Consider the following 17,918-nt stretch of genomic DNA (forward strand, 5'->3'; position numbering starts at 1 on the left):
TAATGCATTGGACTGCTGTTGCAAGGTCAGCAGTTTGAAACTACTAGCCACCTCAAGGGAGAAAGTTGAGGGCTTTAGTTCCATGAACATTCACAATTTCAGAAATCCCTAGGGCAGTTCTACTCTGTCCCACGGGGCAACCATGGGTCAGACTCTAGTCTACACCATGGCCGTGAGTTTGCAGTTTTGATTCACCGTGCAGCTCTCTCATGCACATGAGGTATTTGAAAAACATGGGGTCTTGGGGCAAGTATTCTCTAACCTTAAAGAGGCCCTCTATGCAATAGAAATGTTGGATGCCATGTATTTAATGCTTTTCACCCTGCTTTTATGAATCTTGGTTAGTACATATCAGAGTAATAGGAAGTAACTTGGCAACTTCAAATTATTTCTTCACATGTCCAGTTGTGAGATATTTGCACCCTATATGTTGCTGGATAACCCCTACTGAAGGCTGTCTTGTCTATTCTTCAACAGTAAGTGGTTCAAGCTTGTTTTCTCTTCCAGCGAGTATAGTGTGTCATCTCCATTTGCAGGCTGTGACTGAGCAGTCCTCCCATCCTGATGCTACATCCTTCTGTATCTGCTACAACCTCCAATATAATTACTCAGCATAAAGATGGACTGGGCATGGAAAGGACACGACCAGGACACACACCTTTCCTGAGTTAAAACCCGGTAGGATCCCTGTTCCTGTCCAATGATTAGCAATGTAGAACCTCTACAGGTACAGATTTTGGGGTTGTTATTCTGGAATTAATTTCTTCATATTGTAATCCAAAAATTATTACATGATCTACAGTGGAATGCGAGTTCAAGTCAACAAAGCCCCAGTGGTGCAGTGATTGAAGTGCTCAGCTTCTTTAACTCAGTGATTAAAACCCACTAGTAACCCCACCAGTGTAAGCTATGGTAGTTTTGCAGTCTTGTAAATATTAAGGGTCAGTTCTATTCTGATTAATACAGTCAGTATGAGTCAGAATAAACCCTATGATAGTGGATTAAATTCACTTAGCCATAGTTTTCCCACAAGCACATTTTGATTTCTAGAAAGCAAAGAGTAAACAACTGGAACATATTTGAGGTTAACCATTCTCCTCTACCAAGACAAGTATGCACTTGAATCCTAGAGGAGAAGCTTGTTCTCTGGCTCATATTTGAGATCTCACTGAAATTTCTCAATATGATGATCCAATTGAACTAAGTTTAATGTGAGCTACTATTTGTAGTAAGCTTATTACAAAGATTTTTTCCTTAACTTGTTATAAATTCATTGCACCACATCCACATACCTTCACAAAAATTCAGGCACAATAAAAAATATCATACATTAATTAGTGAACAATATCAAAGCCAGACAAAATTCAAACATTGAAATCCTTAATATGTATGTTCACTTGCATCTTATTAAAAAATATTTATGAAAAAAGAACAGTAGAAAAAGATGTGAAATTAAGAAAATAGTGGATATAAGATGTTAACATGAACAAATCTCCATAAATGTATTTTAACATGTGAAGGGTTATAAACATAGGGAAACAATAATGGTAAAAATCACTAGATAAGGTGTTCTACTTCCATAAAGGTTTAGAGTCCCATGAACCTTATATAGAATAGTTATAAGTCAAACAGACTTGATGGCAGTGTTTGTTGTTATTTTTGACATATAGCAAGACTATATTTTTAATGTAACTTGACTAATTTTCATGATAGAATATTGTTTTAAAATTACTTACCGAGGTATATTATGAAGAGCTATAAAAAGAAGAAGAATAAAACTTGTGGATATTGAGTGATCTTAAGTAATTAAAATATTTGCTATATTATCTTTTTAATATGTACTAATAATTTAAATGTACATCAATTAGATAGACAAAACATCAGTAAAAAGCAGAAACAAATAAAAGACAATTGAAATTCATAGAAAGAGGAAAAATATCACTAGAAAAGTAATAGAAAATATAGAAAACATTAGCAGTGACTGTCATAAAAGCTAACATTATTGATAAGAAGTAGAATTTTTAAAGATATGTACACAAATGTAACTTTAAAATACTAAAAACATAACCATTTCATTGTATAAATAACACAAAGGGGTTAAAATTTATACTGGTTAAACACAATCAGTTAAAATTCATATTAGGCAAGAAGAGTGAACCAAAACACAGACAAAAGCAAAATGTAGCATTCTTCTGAGTAAAATATGATTAGAATTCAAGATACGTGATAAATAGGAAGAGGCACCTGACATCAATTGTCCTGGAATGTAATACTAAAACAATAACAAATATATAATTCAATATCATAGGCTATTTTTGGTAAAGATACATTAGAAATTAAACTACATGCTACTATAAAATAATTATACACAAATATTCAGAAATTGAAATAATTCTAAATATATAGTATACTAAATAAGAAATAATAATTAAGCACTTGCTGATGAAGAGCAATGATTGAAGGCTTCTGTACAGATTCCACTCAAGGTAAAGACAAAAATCATTACAACTGGAGCAATAGGTCCCAAACCAAAATCATTGCCATTCAGTCAATGCTGATTCGTAGTGACCCTCTGTGGGTTTCTGAGAATGTCACTGCTTACGGAATCAGAATGCCTGTTCTTTCTCCCTCAGAGCTGTTGGTAGCTTCAAACTGCCAACCATGAGGACTGCAGCCCAATGGATCACTATACCCACCACCAAGGACCAATTGGTAACATTATTATTCAGATACATAAAATAATGTGGAGAACTGCTCTTATCTTAAAAATTAATTCTCAATGATCAACGTATAACATGTCCCCCCTGACACCTCCCCCTGGGGGACAAACAGAAAGGTTAGGCAAGGGAGATAGTAGGTATAAAATATGAAAATAAAAATAATTTATGAATTATCAAGGGTTCATGAGGATGGGAGGGGACACAAAAGAAGCTGATACCAAGGGCTCTAATAGAAAGAAAATGTTCTGAAAATGATGATGACAAAGTATGGACAAATGTGCTTGATACAAAAAATTTAAATTAATTTAAAATAAATTAATTAATCAAATTAAACATGTTTGAGGGAGTATGATCTGCAAAGAGAAAACTTATGAACAAAGGGGACAGTCAAAGTTTGAGGTGCAGGTGACCCTGCAGTATCGAAACTCCAGGTTCCAGGACTTTATTAAGGACAAGTTTAAATACTCTTTTCCTGTCACCTAGTCTGTATCTCCTGAAAGGATAACACAAAACAACAATTTGAAGGTTTACAAAGAAGCTTTAATACATCGGCCAAGTTTTTCACAGAAGGGATGGGAGGATGAGGCTGGGGCCATGAAGTAACGGATAATTTTGGAGATTGCTGCCTTCCGTAACTTTAGTCAGGGAACAGGAGCCAAGTGCAAGTTTCTCTTGGGCAGAGTGACAGACCAGCCATTCCTTCATCCGCTCCCACGGCTGAGCCATCAGCATTCTCCCACGGGCCATGAACTGTGGAAGGTGGTGCTCCTGTCCTTTTTGCCTACAGAATAAACAGTTTCTTTCCCACAATGATACATGGAGGAAAGGTTGATGTTGTCAATGATTTTTTTCTTGCCTTTATACACAATCAACACTCATGGAATTAGCAGTCAAGAGATCTAAATAAGAGTTGAATTAGGTAAATCTGTATCCCAAGACCTCTTTAGAGCATAGAAAAGCCAAGATTTTTACTTGAGGACTAAGGTGTGCCTGACTCAAGCCAAGGCATTTTCAATTGCCTCTTATGCATATGAAAGTTGGATATTGAACAAGGAAAGGCTGAAGAAGAATTGATACATATGAATTATGTTGCTGGAGAAGAATATTAAAAGCACCATTGAATACTAAAAGGACAATTGATAGGTCTTGGAATAAATACAGCCAGAGTGCTCTATAGAAGCAAGGAGAGCCAGGCTTAGTCTTAAGTACTTTGGGAATATTGTCAGGAGAGACCAGACCCTGCAGAAGGCTATCGTGGTAAAATGAAGGGGAGGTGAAAAACAGACTGGTGGAAGCATTGACTGAAACACTGGAGTCAGGCTTAAGAACAACTGTGAGGATTGTGCAGGACTCTCCAGTGTTTACTTTAACTGTGCAGAAGGTCGCTATGGGTTGGAACCAACTAATGACATCTAACAACTGCTATAATATTGAAAATGATTTCATATATGTGTATGTATAAATGTACCACATTATTTAAATTCAACAATGCAAATATACAGTATTACAATTATAGAATATAAATAGATATTATAATGAAAATGTATCATGGATTTCTTATAAGATAAGTGGGACTTTTAGGGCAGAAATTTGAAACTGTAACCTAGTAGAATAATTTTTTAGAGCAGATCAAATAATAATAAAAAGCAATAAAAACAAAAGCCTTTTTCCCAATAAAATAATACATCTCTGATATCATTAATATATAATAAATACAGATGACAAAATAAATAGTAGAAAAGAAGCACTTACAAAAATATAAAATGAGAAATATTTATTCCCAAAATGATAACTTGAAGAGGTATTGGCATAGAATGCTCAAAGGTACATTGGCTGTTTTGGAACCATTTGAGTAGAGTTTGCATACTGAACTGAGTGGTAGTGATATCGCTATAACTATGCAGTTCACTTTATAATGTCTGCACTGAATTCAACAAAATTATAGGAAGTATTTCTTTTTTAAAAAGGTCATTCTTTTGGAGAGTTTGACTACTGGCAGATAAACAAGAGAAAGGTGGAGGGAAGAACTTTCCCATTTTTGTTCAAGTAATCTTGTAAAATGCAGTAAATTTTGATATGATCCAGAACTGTATTTAACCAACGGACATGGAAAAGAATGATTAATTTTTGTTTGTTTACTTACATTTTTGCTTTTTGTTGAACAATCTGCCTCCTCTGACATATCCCAAAGAGTGAAAGACGTGCAATATAAGATCAGACTGTGATTAACACATCTGCCATATCTAGATATAAATAAAATAGCATTTCCTAAGTTCATTTTAATTATTAAAATGGAAATGGTTATAATATTGAAGATCAATATTACAAATTAAATAACACTAGAATTGTAAAATATATGATATTTTGTTCTTCACCATTTATGAAAACAAAGCTCGGTTTTATATTCCTAAGTTCACACAGTGGAGTCAGTTTTGACTCAAAGCAATGCCCTGTGGGTTTCTGAGATGGAAACTGTTCATGAGAGCAGAAAGTCCAGGGTTTCTCCAATGCATCTGTTGGTGGTTTTGAACTGTGATCACATGGCTCCCAACCCAATGCACAACTACTGTACCACCACGGCTCATATATTCATCTGACTTGTATATTTATTAATTTAAATAATCCTTAGAGTGCTAATTTTGAAAATAGTGGATTCTTTGTCTTGCTGTGCTTATGTATATTCAACCTTTCACACACAAAAAGGGAATTATCCACACAGTATAAATCACAAGTTAGATGCCTTCTTTGCAGAACATGAAGTAGAGGTACAATAGAAGCACTATTGACTCATTCTTGGTCAATTAACCCACATGCCTCATGAAACCATAGCCATACGTTCTCAATCAAGGAACCAAAACTTTGAGGTGCTTGGTTGAACCTTTAGGCAAGGTCAACTAACTATAATTTCTTATAAGATTAATGTCACCCAAGAGACATGGAAACTCATAGCATTTAATTTTATTTGATAATAGGTTGCATTTTGGGGTCTGGAATAAAAGAAATATGCAATAACAACAAAAATAATTCATTGAAACTGTGAAAGTTAAACATTGCAACTATTATAATCATGATAAATATAATTAAATAAATGTGATTAAAATTAATGTAATTAATATCATGCTTTCTAACTTCCTCACATTATTATTTATTTGTATGATAATTATTCAAATTATAAATCAATAATAGTAGAAATATTAAACTTGTCAAAATATTCTCAATAAGGAATAGGGTTATGTTCATAAAATTAAGTTGTTAATATTAATTAAAAGTCAGCTTCATAGCAAAATTAATGATAGTATTTTTTAATCAAATGATCATTGTGCACATGCTGTATAAAAGTAACTGGTAAGCATTTGGCAATCAAGACATATATAATGCAAACAGGAGTACAATCTTTAAGTAGAAGTATGGTAAGCATGTAGTATATATGTACATAAGAAAAAAATAAGTGATCTGATAATATATAAAGCAAAGATGGCTCATTATGTGGCTCAAATAGGTCTGAGAAATGGTGGGAATGATTAAATCAGTGGTCATGGAGTTAAATGGTAGCACTGTAGGCTTAGGCTGTGTTCCTGGTGTGTTGCAGGACATTCACATTGATGAATGAATTAGGCAATCTTTGATACTTGATCAAAATCATCAATGGCCTATACGACAGGTAAAGTTCATGTTATGGAGTAGCTAAAGAAAACCTTTGCTCTTTGTGGACATTTTTATACTTAAAAACTCAGCCCAATACTCAACTCAGCATTAGTAAACATTCCAAATTCCTCTGTAAAGAATGAGTGAAGGGAAGAAGAGCCCTGTAATTGATCAGCTGAGTTGGAGGAGACTGAGCTGAGCTCCATGTGACAAATTACTCTAAGAGCCAAATATCTAATCATTTACTGCATTATAAAGGAGTTCTGGTGTTACATAATTGACAACGAAGTCAACAGTTCAAGTCCGCCAGCTGCTCCATGAATGAAAGTTGAAGCTATTTGTTCCTACAAAGATAGGGAATTGCCAGAAATTCAAGCTGGATTTATAAAACTATATGGAATGAATAATGCCATTGCTGATGTCAGATGGACTTTTATTGGAAGCAGAGAATACTACAAAGATATTTAATTATTTCATTGACCATGGGATAACATTTGACCATATCTCGTTGAAAACTAAACTCTCAGCGATAGAGAGATTCATAATGACCCTTTCAGGTCAAAGTAGGTCTCGAGGCTGCAAATGTTAATGGGGCAGAAAATCTAGCTTTCTTTCCATGAGTGACGCATGGGTTCAAATGGCTGACCTTGTGACTAGCAGTCCAAATCAAAACCACAACACCACCATGGCTTCTAGTATGACTGTGTAGACCTTATGAATTAGGGACAATGCTGCATAGATTGACAGTTCCAAAATACTTAATTATACTCTTGTGAAACATGTATATCTTTCAAGGAATAATCATTCAACGGAACTATTGAAGGTTTATAATCCAGAAAGATGTGTGTCAGGGTTGTATATATCCATCATCATTATCACTCTATTTTGAACAAATAATCTAATGAGATGGTCTATATGAACTAGAATGCAATATCACAATTAGATGAAGATTCATTAACAATCTTTCCTGATACATTTTTGCCCCTTCCTCCCAGTTCTACAAGAGCTGATGTAGCTAATAACTTGCAACTCTTCTTTGGTCTCTCCCTTACTGCCTTTTGGAGTAGGTGAACTTCCTCTTGGACATCTTGGTAGAAGGGAAGGAAAAAGGTAACCGTCTGAGGACCAAGGCCCATTCTACTCTCTAGTAGAATTTGTAATATATTTTAATGCACATATGTATACAAAAGGAGTCTCAGATAAATTATATGTGCTAGTAAAAGTTAAAGTCAATACATAGTATGGTATCATGAATTCAAAGGATACAGCAACTTAATTCTCCAGTTTCCCGGGAGGTTTGAAGTAGTAGGTTGCTTGATAAATATATCCTCATGAGACTTGGGAATGAAACAAATGTAAGCACGAGGGAGATATGATAAAGAGACTACTTGGTTTTGATGCACAAAAGGAGACTGGGTCTCAGTTCTTCCTGAATTCTTTTCAGAATGTTTGCTGTAGATCCTAGAGAGAAAATCAACAGATGTGAAAAAGTGAAACTTCCTTTTTGTTTATACCTAATCAGTGGTAAATATATATTCCATGCTCATAGTCAATATGTTTTTTACTAGGCACCACAAAATACTCATTTTTAAATGTTCAAAATTTCAAGAAAGTCCTCCTGCTGCTAACTTTTCTATAAACTTTTGAAATGAGCATTTCATTCTTTGATTCATTCATAATTCAGTTCTATCAGCCATCCAGTATTTACTCAATAATTTAAATATTCAAGTTACTATGGTATTCTTTGTAATAAAATATTGAGAAATGAAATGTCCTCTGTTTTAGAAATGAGGAAACTAAAATCTTTAAGGTAGAGTTACGTGGCCAAAAATACATAAGAAGTGGCAGAGATGAGTATACATTTACCTTGATCTTTATTTGACCAGCTGTGAATTATATAACATATTACATTTTTTTAAAAAACTATGTCTATTCATTGTGTTTTCTTTTGTTTTGCCTTATCTTTTTAGCCAGCATTTAGTTAACTGGTGTAATGGAGATGCAGAGTGTTCATTTGGGTCAATCATTTGACCGCATAGGAGGGGCTATTAAATAGTAGATTAGTGGGTCATTTTCAACAATCAAGGTGGTAGAAAAACAAATAAACATCAGCTTGGTAAATTACGAGTCACAATATGTAAGATAAGACACCAATATAAATGCATTAGGTAAATTTGGAATGACTAACATTTTCAAATATGCTTGGTGTTCAGAAAATGCTAATTATGAATGGCAATTAGACCAAGTCTTCTTTTAATTGTTTGATTCGCCAGGTCAAAGCTTGCTGATTCATGAAACAGTAAATTTTCCAAATGTGTTCAGAGAACAAAAAATAGCGCTAGTGGAAAGACATTCATAATCTTAACAAGACATTTTTGTGCTATAAATTATTTAGTGTTTCTTGATAGTAATTAGCAACACAAAACTCATTCTGTGATACGCCACTGAAAACAGATCTTAAAAAGTTTGGAGCCATTTTGCTTATGTTGAAAGCATTGCTTCAAGTTGGATCCATTCTTGCATCAATCATTAAACTTCAAAAAAGTTGAGATTTTACTTTCAAAAAAGATATATTTATGATTTAAAATATTTGTTTTAATACTACTAATTAACAAAGTATATTTAATATAGAGGGTTGCTAGGTTTTCCCTCTCTGTCCTAAAATTTATCTAAAATTATAGCTGAGACATGAAAAAATGATAACAACCGAGAAATCAAATGGTTTGCGGAAATGGGAAAGCAAGTAGAACGCAGTAACTAATAATAACAGTAGGAAAATGTGAAAGCCATGACAAATAGAAGAAGACCTTAAGCAATTATGCTTACAGATTAAAAGGATGAGATGCATAAAACTTGTGTTTACCACAGAAAATAGAAAAGTTGGTGCAAAATCCATACCAAAATTTGACCCTAAAATTAACATTAGATAAAAGAGTTATGAACTAGCCCACTTTAATGGTTGGAAGGCTGACCTGAAAAAGATGGGTCCATGTTCTAATTCCCAGAAACTGAAGTTAAAAAATGGGAGAGGGTACACAACAAAACATAGCATTATGAAATATAGTACATCAGGGAAAAATAAAATATCACAAAACTTCTAGTATATAAAAGGTGAAAAAAACTCAAATTGGTCATCCCCTTGCAGAAGAGTTGTGGAGAGGAGATGAGCCAGTCAGAGTGCAGTGTAGCAATGATGAAACATTCAAGTTTCCTCTAGTTCTTGAATGCTTCCTCCCTCCCACTATCATGATCTCAATTCTACCTTACATAACCGGCTTGACCGGGAGATGTACACTGGCACGGATAGGAACTGGAAATACAGGGAATCCAGGACAGATAACCCCCTCAGGAAAAGTGGTGAGAGTGGCAATATCCAGAAAGTGGAGGGAGGGTGAGGGAGAAACAGGAAACAGATGACAAGGTCTACATGTAACCTCCTCCCTGGAGGACGGACAATGGAGAACTGGGTGAGGGAGATGTCAGATGGTGTAAGATATGACAAAATAATAATTTTTTATAAATTATGAAGGGTTCGGGGGAAGGGAGAGCGGGGAGGGAGGAGAAAATGAGGAGCTGATGCCAGGGGCTCAGGTGGAGAGTGGGTGTTTTGAGAATGATAATGGCAACATAAGTACAAATGTGCTGTACACAAAGGATGTATGTACGCAGTGTTAAAGAGTTTTATGAGCCCCTATTAAAATGATTTAATAAAAACTTTAAAAAAAAAACCCAAAAACCTCAGGACAAAGATTGAGAGTAGTGATACCAGGAGGGGAAAGGGAAGGGGGGAGGGGTGGAGAATAGGGGACCTGATCACAATGATCTACCTACAACCCACTCCCAGGTGGATGGACAACAAGAAAGTGGGTGAAGGGAGACATCGATCAGAGTAAGACATGAAAAAGTAATGATTTATAAATTATCAAGAGTTCATGAGGAAAGGAAGGTTGGGGGGAGGGGAAAATGAGAAGCTGATACCAAGGGCTCATGTAGAAAGAGTATGTTTTTGTAAATGAAGATGGCAACAAATGTATAAATGTGCTTGACACTGTTAGATTGGGGAATGGAATGCGAGCTCACCTTGGGCGCATGGAAGAATTACAACCAGTTGAGATGCAAACATGGCAAAAGGAGTTTTATTTTTTCTAGCTCAAGCTAGGGCTTCCTCCCTTTGCTGCCCAGCGCAGCAGGGACCCAGAGTTCAAAGGGGATCAGCCCTGTGTTCTTTTTCTCCAGGCTTTTATAGGGTTAGGGGGCAAGGGGCAGTCCAGGGTTATTATTCTTTAAATGTATTAGAGAATATTTCTGGTGCCAGTCTTGTCCACCAGTGATTGGCCAGTAGGGTGGCGTGTGTCCTTCCGATTGGTCTGCCGACGGTGGGTGGTCGCCTGTTGGACACTGTGCCCCATTGGTCAGCTTGGGTCAGGCTACATCAGGCAGTGGTTTATGTCTGTTCCAGGAGCCTGAAACTGAACCTTAGGCGCTTTCTGAGAAATCGAAACTTAGGCCCACCTCACACTTTGGTTTTCCACAGCCTGTTCCAGCCCTGACCCAGTTTAACTATACTTGTGTCTCATAACACAATGGATGGATGGGTGGATTGTGATGAGAGTTGTACGGTCCCCAATAAAATGATTAAAAAAACCCCACAAACATGTAAGCGTTACAGAAAAATTTAAATGATTAATAATGAGAATCTCACAAAACTTCATAACAATACTGGGAACTCGTGAAATACAAATAACAATGATCTCAGTGTTCTGTGGTTGTTAGGAGGCTTCATCCAGTCTATTCCAACTCAGAAATGCACCATGCACACCAAAAAGCACTCCTGCCTGGATCTGGACCATCTGCACAATTGTCACATTGAGCCCATTTTTGCTGCCTCTGTGCCAATCCGCTTTATAAGGGCCATCCTTTTTTTTTTCCTGATGATATTTGACTTTTTAAAGCATTCATGTGCTCTGGGTCTGGTCCCACCTGATAATATGCCCAAAAAAGGTGTGATAAAGTCTCATTAGTCTCACTTCTGAGGAGCAATACATTGTTTTTTTAAACGTTATATGAGGGGCTCATACAACTCTTATCACAATCCATGCCTACATCAATTGTGCAAAGCACATCTATACATTCATTGCCCTCATCATTTTCAAAACATTTGCTCTCCACTTAAGCCCTTTGCGTCAGATCTTCTTTTTCCCCCTCCCTCCCAGCTCCCCCTCTCTCATGAGCCCTTGATAATTTATAAATTATTATTTCATCATATCTTGCCCTGTCTGATGTCTCCCTTCACCCACTTTTCTGTTGTCCATTCCCCAGGGAGGAGGTCACATGTAGATCCTTGTAATTGGTTCCCTCTTTCCAGCCCACCCTTCCTCTACCCTCCCAGTATCACCATTCACACCACTGGTCCTGAAGGGATCATCTGCCCTGGATTCCCTGTATTTCCAGTTCCTATCTGCACTGGTGTACATCCTCTGCTCTATCCAGATTTGCAAGATAGAATTCGGATCATATTAGTGGAGCGGGGGGTGGGGGGAGGGCGTGGTGGTGGTGGTGGGAGGAAGCATTTAGGAACTAGAGGAAAGCTGTATTCTTCATCAGTGCTACATTGCACCCTGGCTGACTCATCTCCTCCCCTAGATTCCCTCGGCAAGGGGATCTCCAGTGGCCAACAAGTGGGCTTTGGGTCTCCACTCTGAACACTCCCCCCCCTCATTCACTATGGTAAGATTCATGATGGTAAGATTTCTTGTTTTGATGATGCCTTATAATAGGAGCAATACTTTTTAAAACAGATTTGTTCATGACTGGCAGGCCACAGGGTAGTCAGTGTTCTTCACTGACACCATAATCCAAATGTACGACTGCTTTTTATTCTTCCTTATTCCATTGTCCACATTTCATATATATGTATACATGGCAATTGAAAATATTGCTTTTCATCCAGTGCACCTTATATCACAAGGTGATATCTTTGCTTTTTAACACTAAGGATGTCATTGGTAGTCAATGGGTAGTTTGATTTTGAGGGGCAGCTATTTTCTGCCCAAGAACATTATATTCCGTCTTCCATAAAATAAATGAATTTTTGTATGAACATACGCTTGATAGTCCAGCCCAAAATATAGAAAGGATGAAGCCCCCTAAGCTATACTGAGAACCAGTCCTTGACTGTGCCCTGTGCAGCAGGACTGGAAGACAGTCAGTTCAGAAAGACTTGAAAGGCAATTAAAAGACAAAAAGCAAAACAAAAATATATTGCCAGCAGATGGAGTCTATATATATGGAGTTTGATGATCATTTAATGACAAATACTAAAATTAAACAAAAGAATTAGTCAAATACTAGCAAAAATGAGAACAAAAATGTAAAAGGAAGAAGAAAATCAGGGTATGACATGTGTCTCATGGGTGAATAATACTTAATTAGTCATGAAGATGCACGTTCTGAAAACTTGTATAAACAAAAATTGTTTTATAAATAAACTGATGAGCTAGGATTGTAAAACAATTTCACCAATCTTCAACAATATCAAAGGCACGGAAATCACCTAAAAGAATATATATATATCTCACCTAAAAGTATATATACATATCAATATGACTATATTGTTTTGATATGTGTATTTAAATACAAATCAACCTGCAATACTGTTAAGTATCTACCTTAGATCCTGGTAAGAGAGATTGTCTTCATTTAGCCTTTAGATATGTGTATTTATACATTCAAATTTATGGTAGATGAATAAAATTGAGGGTAGACACTAACCATGTAATCAGAAGAATAATATACTCATAGTGAGGCCATCATAAGTTAGCTTTATATTAAATAATTTAATTTCTCAAAACCAATGATCCTCCTTTCAAATGCAGTAGAGAGGAGACAAGTTAATGAGGGGGAAGTAAAATGACGAACTGTGAAAAAGCTCTCAAAACTCTACTCTTTCCCCCACAACTTTACAAGATATTTTTTCATTCTTTTTTGTTACAAGGTAGGGGTACAAAAACACTAAATTATACCAATTTATGAAAGAGTTGAATGTGGATAATATAGGAGAGTATAGGATTATTATGCTGCCCACTGCATCTCTATATCTGTTTATAATCAATTTTACAAAGGAAATTCTGAGTATGAAGGAAACAAACAAGTGACTTTTCATATTCATCTATTGCATTCTGACCAGGAAGCCTGTTTGCATAGTGGGATAAACTGTGAGCTGCTAAGCACAAGATCAACAGTTCAAAACCATCACTGCTCTGCAGGAGAAAGATGAGGGTTTCTTCTCCTAGGAAGATGTACTGTCTTGGAAACCCACAGAGGTCATTCTGCTCTGGCATGTAGATTCCCTATGAGTCAGAGTCAACGTAGTGTTGAATTGCCCATAAGACAAAAGGCACACAATATAAATATTGAAAAAAATTTCATGTTTATAAGAAAATTAAATTAAATTAAAGCTGATTGTGAACACTGATATTGGTTCTATTTATCACTACAACTCTGGTTTTACATTAATTAGCTACCTAATTAGAAATGCAAACTAAGTAAAATATTCATTTAAAAATGGAAATTTTCCTCCTATAAGCCTCCGTAGATTTCAGAGCTCATCAACGTTTCCTTAAAATATAAAATTAAGAATAAGTTTAGTGCAAAATAGATATACTATGGAATATGCAAATACCTATTCACCTTGATTCAAAGACAATCTGTGATGGAAAAAAATACTCACCTAAATAGCATCTGCTGGTGGCAATGAGTTAAATAGCATAAGCAGGAAACAGGCATAATCATAATATTTTAGAATACTTATGAGATTTTAATCAGTCTTCAATTGTGTGGTGAGAACATGATCTCTAAATTAACAATGGGATAGATAGGGAATAACCAAAGAAAATTATATATTGCCATTTTACTAAATGGTTATCGAGGTACTCTGTACTTGTATACATTCACAATAAAATGTTTTCAATTTACATATGTGAAATTATATATTAGCTGCATTTTAAGTTAACCCGTAGACCTTGAGTTTAGTCACAACATGCTGTCATCACAGTGTCGTCTTTGGTGAGACACGGCACGGCTGTGTGACTCCTAGCAGCTCTGTGTGACAGAGGAAGCCCTGTCCAGTCCCTGAGGCTCTCACTGTGTCCATCAACCAGGCATGTATCGTTTTGATAGTCATTCACATTGTTGGGTTACTATTGTATCATGTATAACATTATTGATAAATTAAGGATGATTTCTATATTTCACCATCATAATTAGTTACTTTGATGCTATTTTTATAGCATTTATGAGTTTTTGATATGTGCAATATCTGAAGAAGTAAACTGAATTTATCTAGAGGCCCAGGTTGTTTTTCACTGGAAAATAATGTTTTTACCCAAACTATATATATATATGAATGATACTTAAAATTTATTTCTATTGAAAAGGCAACTTCTTTGTCCCTAGGTCCACTCTCTTGTCAATGTTTTATTTATTTCTTATTTTATTTTTAATTGGGAGTTCATACATTTATCATATCAATTCATGGTTCAATCACATCTAGAAAAATTGTCCAATTGCTATCATAATCGGTTTCCAAATATCTTTTCCTTCCTGGACTCCTTGACATCTTCTCCCTTTTTTTGCCACCACCACCGTGCCTCCCCGAGAAGCAATGACTGTACTTGCTGACCCTATATGTTCATCAATCCTGGGTTTTATATACTGGGAAATAAAAAAACAAAAAACAACAAAAATTCCAGAAGGTGTCATCTAGTAACATAACACTTCTGAGATAAACCCTAATATAACCATAAGCAAAAAAAAAAAAAAAAGAAAATGTTGAAAACCAAATCAGGTTCAGCATGCATCAGAGCGGGAATCTGCAGACAAGGTTTTAAACATTTAAGTTAGGCTTATCCCTTTGACCATCTATACTCATCTCTCCAATGCACTCAGTTAGTAACCACTCACTTCCCAACCCTCTACCATGGACAGAGGATGGTCACCAGGTGCTTACTGCCTGTGTCATTCTCACTGATGTAGTTCGGCTCCCACTGTTCTCCTTAGCCTTCTGCAAACCGGATTCTCACAACTTGGCTGATACTATTATCTACTTTGACTTCAGATTATATGATTTACACTATTTCAGTGACTGGTGATGAGGTGCTTCTTCCAAGTGGACTGAGTTGACATCTCACTTAGATGGATGCTTGTTTGGAGATAAATCCTTAGGACCCCAGATGCTATTTTATCTGATAAACGGCCACTATCTAAATTGTTCACCACATTTTGCTATTGAACTATAACTTCTGTGTTCCCTTCCTAAGGGCGAGTATCGAGCAGGGTCATGGTGGAATTACTAATTGTTGCTAAGTTGGAGCTAGGATTTATGATTCTTGTTTTTTAATCTGCCTTCGTCCCTTTCAGAACTACCTTGTTAATATATGGTATTTTGGACAAATTGTCAATATGAGTGTGAATTTACTCAAGCAAGGGGAAATATATTTTGAGAGATATTATTTTATTTTCACACATATATTATTGCATATATACATATATTCATTGTTTTCTCATATAAATATTCTTGGAAGATAGACAAAGCTTTCTAAATATGTAAAGAGTTATATATAGTCTCAGAAACTCACAGAGACAGTTTTATCCTATCCTATATGAGTCAGAATTGACTGCATGTAAGTGAGTGAGTGATATTCATAAATACAAAGGAATTTTAAAAGCCATTATATTTTAGATTCCATTTCCCCATGTGTTTGAAGACCGCTGATATTGTACATACTACATGCCATCTGTCATGGAAGTTCAGACAGAACACTCCTTAGAGGCAAGCCTGATGGAGCTTCTCGACCCTACTTTGGGTGTATTATCAGAAGAGACTAATGTTTGCAAAAGGATGGCATGCATGATAAATTAGGGGGCAGGGAAAAAGAGGAAGATTCTGGATGAAATATACTGACACAGGGGCTGAAAAAATGAGCTCCAACAAGAACGGTTGTGAAAATGGTACAAGACCAGGCAGTATTCCTTCTGTTGTGCACAGAGTCACTACTTGTTGCAACCTCCTCAATGGCATCAAACAGAAACAACACAATGCACATATGTGTGTACATATATATATGCATGTATTTATGTATGTATGTATATATAATATGCACTCATTACATACACATTCACTATTGGTTCCATAACTATTTATTGAACCTGTAACATGTACAAACCTATTTATCTAAATCATTATTAATGCAGTTGCCATTAGATGCTATTGAGTTAGTTTCAACTCATCGTTCCTTTCCAGCAACAAAAATACTGTTCATGCATCATTTTCACAATCTTTGCAAGATTTGAACCCATTCTTGGAACCATTGCATCAACCCCTCGTGCTAATGGGTCTCATTCTCTGATTCTCTACTTTGCTGACCTTGATGCTCTCCTCCAGGAACTGAGCATTATGAGGCTAAGTCTACCTGTAGCAGTACTTGTTCCAAGAGAACTTTGTTAATTCAACTGACACTCCTTGGTTTAGTCAGTATTCTTCACCAATACCGTGATTGAAAACATCAATTCTTCAGTCTAACATATTGATTGTGTATCTTCCCTTTGAGGATAAGGCACCGGAAGATATCATGGTTTGGGAAAGGCACACCTAAGTCCTCAAGGTGATATCTTTGCTTTTTAACACTTTAAAGTTTTATTTCTCATCATATGTGCCTAATTTAACATATCATTAAATTTCAAGACTGCTATTTAAATAGCAATTATTTATAGACTCAAGTAAAATGATGTCCTTGAAAACTTCAGTGCTTTCTATGTTGATCATGATTTTGCTTATTGCCACTTCTTAGGATTATTTGTTCTCTTTATATTGAGATGTTATCCATAATAGACAGTAGTCCTTGATATTCATTAGCATTTCAATTCCCCTTCACTTTTAACAAGCAAAGTTGTACTATTTACATATTGTAAATTACTAATGTACCTTCTCTCAATCCTCTTTTTAATACAGTCTAGCTTCTTAGAAGATTATTTGCTCAATTTAGGTATTGAATAAATATGGTGAGAATATGCAACTGTGACACACAGCTCTCCTGGTTTTAAGTCATTCAGTGTTCTGCTGATCTGTGGGAACCTCTGTCTCTTGGTCTATGAAGAGGTGCCACATGAGCATACATGAGTCTTCCATACTTGTAATTCTTTGTGATGCTATCCATAATTTGCTGTGGTGTGCACAATTGAATAGTTAGTAGAGTAGCTTAAAAGGTTAGTAGCACACCTTTCCATAGATAATAAAACACAGGAAAACCTTTCTGAAATTATCTGCTTTTAGTGAAGGTCCATTTGATATTAGTAGTGATATGTCTTGTTCAATGTCTTTTTCTAAATCCAGCTTGAATATCAAACATAAAGAAATAAAATGTTCATTAATAATTCTATCAAATTAGACAATAGTCACTAAAAAATTCATCATCTACCCATATGACCTTATTAGAAAAACGTAATAATTATCAGTTTCTGAATATACTAGCATACATTTCAAATTAAGATATGAAT

The sequence above is a fragment of the Tenrec ecaudatus genome, chromosome 11 (assembly GCF_050624435.1).
Source record: "Tenrec ecaudatus isolate mTenEca1 chromosome 11, mTenEca1.hap1, whole genome shotgun sequence".
Lineage (NCBI taxonomy): Eukaryota > Metazoa > Chordata > Mammalia > Afrosoricida > Tenrecidae > Tenrec > Tenrec ecaudatus.